We start from the raw sequence: 9,695 nt of genomic DNA, 5'->3' as shown, positions 1-9,695 counted from the left end.
AATATAATTGATAATATGTAACTAGGCACCACACAAGTTGCCTGAAAGCTTGTCGCAAAAAAATTTATACAATTTATTCAGAACAGATAACCCTAAAAAGCAACAAATTGTAAATATCCTCTACAGATTTTCTTTTAGTCAGATATGTTTATCAAACTAATTATTTTGTAATGTTATACATATTAACAAATGATTATTTACAATAAAGGAAAATTAAGTTTATGAACTGGCTGATTGTCAACGTATTCCTAATTAGAAGTTAATGTAATAAGAGAAGAATGAATACAGAGAAAATTGAATGTTAAATGTGAGTGGAAAGTGAGGTTAAATTAGGTACAAAAGCAACTCTAACGATTACAACATTTACAAAAACAAAAATAAAAAGGTAGTATACTACTAGAATTTATTAAAATTTGTATAATTTATACTATAAGTTTTTTCTATATAAAAAGTCGTAAAAAATTATTTTCTTACAAATTTTCACATGAATTTTGAAAATTCCATGAACTATTTACAGAAATATTTCATGAAATATAATTTATGTGAAGTTGTGGTCTTTAATAATTGATCTAATAATGAATGCAATAATAGTCTGTACTTCAAATCACCAAAGTGTTATCCCTATAAGATGGCAGTTTAGTAGCCAATGGCTAAACTTATTAAAGTTCTTGAAGTTGAAAATCGTTTGTTTATTAAAAAAAGATAGGATTTTCTAATCTAATTAAGCAACTTAATTCTCCTCAAACTCCCCCATCATTCTCTTAAACAAACTTTGACAGTAATATTGTTCTTTTAGGAATTTTTCACTTTCTTGAATTATATTTTCTCATCTGTACACTACAAGAACACTGATAACTCACTTCTAAATCTGTCAAAACGGGTCACCCGGCCCGACCCGATCCGGTTCACTCTGGGTTCAACTCGTATGAGTCGAGTCTAAATAAGTCGAATCTAATCCGACTCAAATTCATGATGAGCCAGATTAATCCAGGGATTGTGACCTATTTTGAGAGCTGAATTCACTTCTACGATACTGTGTAGGTGTTGTTGAGATGGACAGTAGAAGCGTCGGTCTTGGAGATGTTTCATGTGCTTGAGTTGGTCCAATAATAACAAAAACTAATTTTTATTTTTAAAACGCTAGCATTAATTAGCTGGTCCATGCTAAAAAATAAAAAACAAAAATTAATTTTATTTATAAAAAAACTAGCATTGGCCAGCTCACAATATATAATAAAAAAATTAAGTTTTATTTATAAAGTGCTAATATCGGTCTAACTTATGCTAAAGAAAAAAATAATTTTTATTTATAAAATAATAGTATCGATCAAGCTACCACTAAATAATAAAAATATAATTTTTATTTATAAAATAATATTACTAAATAATGATAAAAAAATCAACATTTTAATAAGTAATAAAAAGATTAACTTTTATTTATAAAGAGATTCGTCAGTTGAGTCTATGCTGAAAAATGAAAAGATAATTTTAATTTATAAAGGAGTAATGTTGCTCATCCTCAAGTTAAATAATAATAAAAAATTAAAATTTTATTTATATAGGAATAATATTGAACAAGTCAATAAGAATATGGATTTTATTTATAAAAGGGTCGCATCGACTAAGTCGACACATAAAAATAAAAAATAATTTTATTTTATAAAGGATTTGAGTTGAACAAACCTACCTAAACGCTCAACTGAACATAATCGCTAGTAAATAAATAACTTTTTAACTCGTACATTATATTTTAGTTTGTTTAAAATCGAAACGTATAAAATTGTAATGGCAATTTTGTAATTTTAGCAACATTATATGTTTCGATTCAGTATGAACTGATGTCATTACAAAAATATACAATTTTAGTAGGAGTTATTTTAACGTTAGCGGAGTTTTAACCTCCAGAAAATACAATTCCTGGGGATACCAAAACCCCTAGAAAAAGCTGCGTCAGAATTGGCAAGACTTTTGCTAAAACGGTCGGGATTAGCAGGGGTTTTTCAAAAACCGCTAGGATTAGCAAGGGTTTCTACAAAACCGTCGAAACTATCCTATTTTCACCATTCTTGTTCATCTTTATCATCTTTGTTCACGAAATCATCTCTATTTCCAAAAATATAACTTATATACCATTGGTTGGAAATGATATTTTATATTCATTTTCATAAAACAAGACTAAATAGTTTATAATAATATAAAAAGTAAACACAATTTTTAATAATAATTTGTAACGCATAATAAATAAAAAATGAAAAGGTAAACAAATAATTTTACCCGTAAAAAAAGTGATTTTTTTACTATTTGATTCTCTTCCCATTTAAACCTACTACCTCGGTTCTCTGACTAACTGAGGCAAAAAGTCCTGACAGCTTTCTTGAAATAGGCCTACTGCCTCGGTTCTCTGAGTAACCGAGGCAAAAAACTCTGACAGCTTTTTTGAAATAGGCCTACTGTCTCGTTTCTCTGACCAACCGAGGCAAAAATCCCTGATAACTTTTTTGAAATAGGCCTATTGCCTCAGTTCTCTGACCAACCGAGGCAATATGTCCTGCCAAAAACTGACAATCTCTGATTCTGAACGTTTCAAATCTATTTCTCAACATCTACTACCTCGGTTCCATTTTAACCGATGTCATAGACCCTTTATGCCTCAGTTTAACTACGAACTGAAGCCTATAGTTAGTATATTTTTTCAAATTTTCGATTTATACTTTTATTTTGAATTTTTTCTGGAAGGTTTACGCATCGGTTGTATTTATAACTAAGGTAATAGCCTCTTCGATAGTTAAATTCAAGAAGCGTAAAAGAGTAAGCACATTTCACTCTTTCTTCTTCTTCTTTCGCCAGAGAGCCGCTTCTCATCTTGTGCAAACAACTTCTTCGTGTCGCTTCGCCGCCGGTGCCTCTACCACTAGCCGCTGCCTCCATCACTGGTCGTCGATTCTTCCTCCACCACTGACCGCCGCCATTGCCTCCATCATTGGTCGTCACTTCATTTGTCGTGTGAACGTTGATGCCTCTACTTATCCTTGCCACTGGTCGTCACTTCCTTGTTGCCACTGTTGTTCGTCGTCGTCACCGGCCGTTCCTTGCTACCTTCGACCATTTTGTCGCTGCTTTTTGCTTCGTTTGCCGCCTCTGTTGTCCCATTGAAATAAAAAGAGAAAAAAATTGAATAGGCAAAAGACCCAATTTCTCAGAAAAAAAAACATCTACCGCCTCAGTTTCAAACCAACCGAGACAAAAGATCCCCATATACTGCCTTGGTTTAGAACCAAGGCAAAAAGGCCTTTTTGCCTCGTCTGTATATACCTCGGTTCATGAACCGTTGTTTATATACGAAAATAATCGGTGTCGTTTCCCTTTACTGCACTAGTGAATATTTGTCATTCAAAATTCACCTAATTTTGCTGATGTTGTTCCTGAAATTGTCGTGATAAACAACAATCTTCTCTTCACTCGATCATTGTCGAAGAAGACGCAAAGATCAATACTTCTCATTGAAAAAGCTTTTAATGAAGATATCAATACATCTTTGATCAACCAAAAGACTGTGGCTGAACTTCAAACTTGTACCCCTACCCCGCACCCACAAAACCCTCCTAAACCTTCTAATCATACACCTTCCTCATCCACCCAACTTGCTCTCACTACAAAACAAAATGTAGTTACATATAGTGAAAATCTGTATGTAGCTCTCCAAATTCGTATGCAATGTCTTATATATGGATTACTGACGAACCAAAATTCCTATGTAATATATTCGTAGGTAATGTTACATACGGATAAATCTATATATGTAACTGAGTTGGCAGATTGGAAGATCAAACTTGTTACAAAGACTACACATACATGTATAACCAATTCAATGATACAATGTAGACAATTCAATGTTACAAAGACACACAATACTGAATAATAGTTTCATATATTGATTTAATAATAATCTTTATACATAATAATTTATAAATTCCAAACATGTTTAAAATGTCTAAGTGTTAATAATATAGGATAACTAACAAGTTACTAATATCAAATGTTTGAAAGTCCTAATACTAAAAGGATTTTCTAGATCTTGTTGTTGGTCTTCATTCATGTCTTGGGGCTGATTTTGTTGGTTTGGCATTGGAAAGAATCTTTGTGTAGTCGTTGTTGCCGAAGGTGGAAGATATCATGTTAATGCACCAATAAAACTTTGTAATGTGTGTATCTGTGTTATTCTTCAGCCCTCAAAGCATTTGTTTCACACTTCTTAGGACTGCATTTTTATTTTGTTGTGTTTTATTTTTTATTTGTAGTTGCTGATTTGTTTTTGTATGCTTTGCCTGAAGTCAATGATGGTTTTGTCTTTAAGTTATAAGTTTTCTAGTATTAGTTTTCTGTATCTTCACACTTGAGAGTAAATTTTGAGATTTGAGCATCTATTATATATGAGTATTAGGAACTATTTGTTTGCATTGTGTCTGCTTTGTTTGGCTTAGTTGCTGCTATCTTGGAGACTGATTGATATGGGATGTCAAAACTGTGAGTTGTCAATATTTACATCATATTGTTTTGTTATATGGTTTGGTATTGTGACATGGTCTTCTTTTAACTCATATCCACCATTTTGGCATTGCAAGGGTTAATGGGTAGACAAGAAACTTAATGGGTAGACAATAGACTTAATGCCTCTGAAGCAAATTACCTAAAGAAGTCATGGATAACTTGTAATTGAAATGACTACACCTCTTGTACTCAGAAAAAATATATATATGAAAATCAATCAGTGTTAATGAGTTTCCTTGACTATTGTGAATGAACTAGCACTAGTAAAAAATTGGGTTTTTACAGCGCACATTATGCCACGGTTCAATAGAAACCGCAGCATAATGGTGCGCGGTGGCAGTTTTGTAAATAAATCGAAGGAATATGCCGCGGTTCAGAGGGGAACCGCGGCATATACGCCAGTCAACCATCCCCTTTGACGCCACGTCTGAAAAAAAAATTAAATAACAGCGTATATGCCGCGGTTCTCTCGAAAACCGCGGCATATACCCTTGCCAATTTATTGCAGGGGCTGACTGAGTCAGAGAATTTCAGAAGTTACAGGGGTATATGCGGCGGTTCTCAAAGTAACCGCAACCTATTCTCCTACCTGAAATAAATTTAAAATGAATTTCAAATATTTAGAGGAATATACCGCGGTTGCCCGCCGAACCGCGGCATATAGTTTAAAAATAATTTCAAAAATGCCATCTTATACCGCGGTTAAGTAGTGAACCGCGGTAGATTCCCCAGTCAGAGTTAAAAAATAAAACTTTGGAACCGTATCGTCTTGTTCGCGCAGACGCTCGCTGGACTTCGAGTTTTCTTCTCCCGCCGACCACCCATCTCAGTTCCCTCGTTTCTTCACCGTTTAAACTAAAAATTGTTCGGTCATTTCCCATTTTTGACGATAAGAAACAGTTTTAGCCGATCAAAATCGTTTGAAACACTTGTCATTCCTCTCCGCTGCCATTCCCCTTTGTTGCACCAAGCTTTTTCGCCGCCCCTGTTCCAGGTATTTATGCCCTTTTGCATTCTTAACATGATTTCTTCATTAGTTTTTGCATAATAACAATTGCTATAGTTTTGGTAATGTATGAAATTACTATAGTTTTGGTAATGTATGAAATTACTATAGTTTTGGTAACTTTAACAAATTTTGATTTTTTTCCCAAATGTTGAATTCATATACACTAATTAATATGAATTCTCTTTTGCAGGTCTGTTTTTGTGTACATGTTTTTATATGCAGGTCTGTTTTTGTGGTAGTGGATATCACAAAAACAGACCTGCAATTTTAAAAAACTGCAGGGGAATATAGTGGACAAATTTTTTTTTTTAAAAAAAAGGATTTAGGCAGCGGTTCCTTGGACAACCGCGGCATATTCCGCAACCTATATACTGCGGTCATAACCGCGGCCTAAAGTCTCTGACTTACTACCGCGGCTGAATATGCCGCGGTTCGTAAACCGCGACGTATAGTCAAAAATAACCGCGGTAAAAGCCCCTCGCTGCACTAGTGTAGTTATTGTTAAGGAAAAGAAATAAAAATACTTATATTTATTGAATCCCCTTAATTGGTCTGTATCTACATTAGACATTCCATAAGTTAACAAAAAACGTTAATTTAAACGCATACATACTAAATTTCAGAGAAGACAAGATATACATACAACAAAACGTAAAAAGTCATTCAAATATCACATTGTATAGATACTTATCATTATAACTAAACATAATTACCAGGTTTTAGATTGTGGTGAATAATGTCATTTGCACGCAGATACTCCATGGCTTGAGAAATATCCAAAGCAAAACTTATGTGGATTGCTCTAAACTAAGAGCATTTGGATAAATGCTCCCTAGGTATTTATGTAGCGAACCTTCCAAAAGTTCTGTAATTATCATCATTGTTGGCTCCACAGAGGCGCCTATAAACTACAAAATGAGTTTAAATTACTAATACTTGTAGCTAAATTACTTCTCTCTAATCAATCATCCAGTTAACTAAAAAAGTCTTTAAAATTCGATCATTCTAATATCCTTTATGACTAACCACAGTAAATCTTAAGAAGCAAATTGTTATGAAGGTCTGCAGTATAATGGAACAATATATATGTGTGAGGAATTTAAATGTATAGTTAGAACTCTCATATAGAATAAAAATAGTGAATGAACAATATATAAAAGAAAAACTATAAATCGATTACAGGTTTTATAACCATTAGAAGAATAATAACAAAGAGTGCAGAGAAGAAGACAAATTATGAAGCACTTAAGTAAGAAAAGAAATTAAGAAGTACCCTTATTATATTTTTATGTTTAATTTTGGATATCAAGTTAAACTCCCGCTGAAATTTTGCTTTACAAGAAGAAGGAACATTTGATGTTTGCATTGGAAGCATAACCTTTATAGATATTAACTAAAGATGTTGTGCATTTTAGTTAATAATTATATACATTTTTTGGATTTGTCACAGATATTGTAATAATTACATTACAACAAAGTTTGGACAGTGAATCAAAGAGCTTTACTTTGACTATTCAAGTGAAAAATTATTAGCTTTAGTTTTCATTTCTTTCCTCTCTCTCTATATATATATATATATATATATATATATATATATATATATATATTTATTTTTTTTTGTTTTTTTTATTATTCTCTACTCAGAAACAAAATTAGTTTTCATTTTTTTCCTCTCCCTTCTCTTCCCCCTCTTACAAAGGTTTTATTCATAAGTGTTTTACTCAGAAACAGAATTAACTAATCTCTACTTAGTGTTTTATTCAATCAAAACATTTACTTTTAAGGTTTACTACTTAGTATTAAATTATTCCAAGCAACAATTTCATAACTAAGTAGGGGAACTACTTAGTTTTGAATTCTTCAATTCTATAAACTTAGTACTACTTAGTTTTATAATCAGTTTAGTAAATTCATCTTATGTAGTGTTTCGTTGAATATCGTCACTTATTCTAACCTTTCAATCCTCATGACATGAACAAAGGTCGTTTTAATGGATAAATCATGGATAGACATGCCTCGAAATATAAGTCAATATATGAGAGGATTGGATACCTTCTTGGACTTTGCATTAAGTAATAGTGGTGTTAGGGGAAAGATAATATGTCCATGTCAGAAATGCAATTTTAAGAAATGGCAAAGTCGTGAAGAAGTATATGATCACTTAATTATTAAACCTTTTCTAAAAGGGTAAATAGTGTGGTTTCTACACGGGAGAGAAGAGTAAATACGAAGCGCCTCAAGTAATGGTCGAAGCTCCTCAAGTAATGGCCGAGAAAAAGATGGTGGAAGAGTTGAAATTAATGATAATATGTGTGAAATGATTAATGATGTATTTGCACATCATTGCTCTAACAATGACATGGCGGATGATGACGAGATGGGTGCAAAGTCAAGCCATACTAGAAGTCATGATGGGACCAATATTTTTGAATTAATGCAAGATGGACAACAAAGTTTATATGAAGGATGTGATAAATATTCAAAACTTTCATTCTTGGTGAAGTTGTATCACATCAAATGTCTATGCAGAATAAGTGACAAAGCTATGTCCATGATACTAGAGCTTCTAGCAGATGCATTTCAACATGCTAAAATTCCAAATTCATTCTATGAAGCCAAAAAAGTCATTAACAAGCTTGGTCTTCATTACACCAAAGTTGATGCTTGCCCGAATGAGCATTGCAAGGAAGAGGGAAGAAATGGTGAAGTGTTATTGTTCTTCAGCTTTCTATTTCTCATTATATTTATGACATACTTACTATGCATTCGTCCATTTTCATAGGAAAGAGAGTGTGGGCACAAAGTTAGCAGAGGAAAAGTCTGGATAGGTACCCATAAGAAGAGCAATGGAGCTTTTGTTAGTGATAAGGCAAGAGAAATTGGAGTAAGTTTTATTCCTGCTATAGATGTATAACAATTTAGTGCAATAAATATGAAATTTATAGATGTAATTATGAGTTGTTGTTCACATTGATTGACGTTGCGCCATTGAAAATTGCATTCTTAAATATTGAGTTTGTTTGAACTGTGAAACAAATGAGTTAATATGATTAGTAATGCTTATGAGTATTGGTTTAATATTATAGATAACTTGATTATGTATGTCTGGTATTGCATGAACTCATCTTTAAACTCTAAAACTGTGTTAAGTGTCGAATGTATGTTATTATGTGAACTGTATAAATGGTGTAATATGAACATAAGATAGGAAATTGATGGTCAAAGCCTAAACTAGCTTGTGTGTTATCATGTACCTAAGTTGTAGAATGGAAGTGTGTGGTTATTAGAACTTTGTGCTTATGGTGAGTTATAGGAAGTATTATACTGGTGATGAGTGCATATTTATGCCCACATTTATGCTTTAAAATTAAATTTTTTGATGAAATTCATGTGCTTGAATGATTGATTTAAAGAGGATTTGGGATGATTTGATATATTGTGTTTGGAATTAAAAGGGACTTAAAAAGTGATTTTAATTGCATAAATTATTCTTGGAAATTCTTACGTTTATTTGTGTAGCTGAAATTATAAGTTCTATTGGTCCAAATGGCAATTCAAGGCCCAAAATCAGGTTTTATTTGGAAAATAATGTACAGATGGGCCAAACAGATAGACTTTACCCTTGCACCTCCTAAAATCCCTACATACACTCCTATTTCTGAAACAGGCCAACAACCAAGCCCAAACACTAAGCCTTTTCTACTACACCTCCCTAAGTTTCCTATACACACCCCTCCTAAACTAGACTCCACCAGATCATGCCATATGGCAATCTAAAACCTTAAGTTCTATCCAACCACATGCTGCCACATCACCCCCCTCTGCCACATTATCATCTTCTCCCCAGAAACCCTAATTCCCAATGTCGCGACGCCGCTATGAACCCTAGATCTGACCAACCACCTCATCGCCAGCGCCGTCGCACAGCAACCACCATCAACCACCAAGGCTGCCGCCACCAAACCTGTGAGCTCCTCCTCCATTCGCGAAATGGTCTCCGCTTTCAAAACCCCCTAATCCGGCCACCACAATGCCTCAACCATGGCAGTTTCTCCCTCGCCGTCATCTCCTTCACCTTTCTCGCGTACCATCCTTGCCAGAATCGCAAGGCCGCGACATCAACATCACGAGCCTCCTC

The sequence above is a fragment of the Vigna umbellata genome, chromosome 1, assembly GCF_029865625.1.
Source record: "Vigna umbellata cultivar VRB3 chromosome 1, Vumbellata_1.0, whole genome shotgun sequence".
NCBI classification, from domain to species: domain Eukaryota; kingdom Viridiplantae; phylum Streptophyta; class Magnoliopsida; order Fabales; family Fabaceae; genus Vigna; species Vigna umbellata.
Note: the sequence above shows the minus strand (reverse complement) of the source record.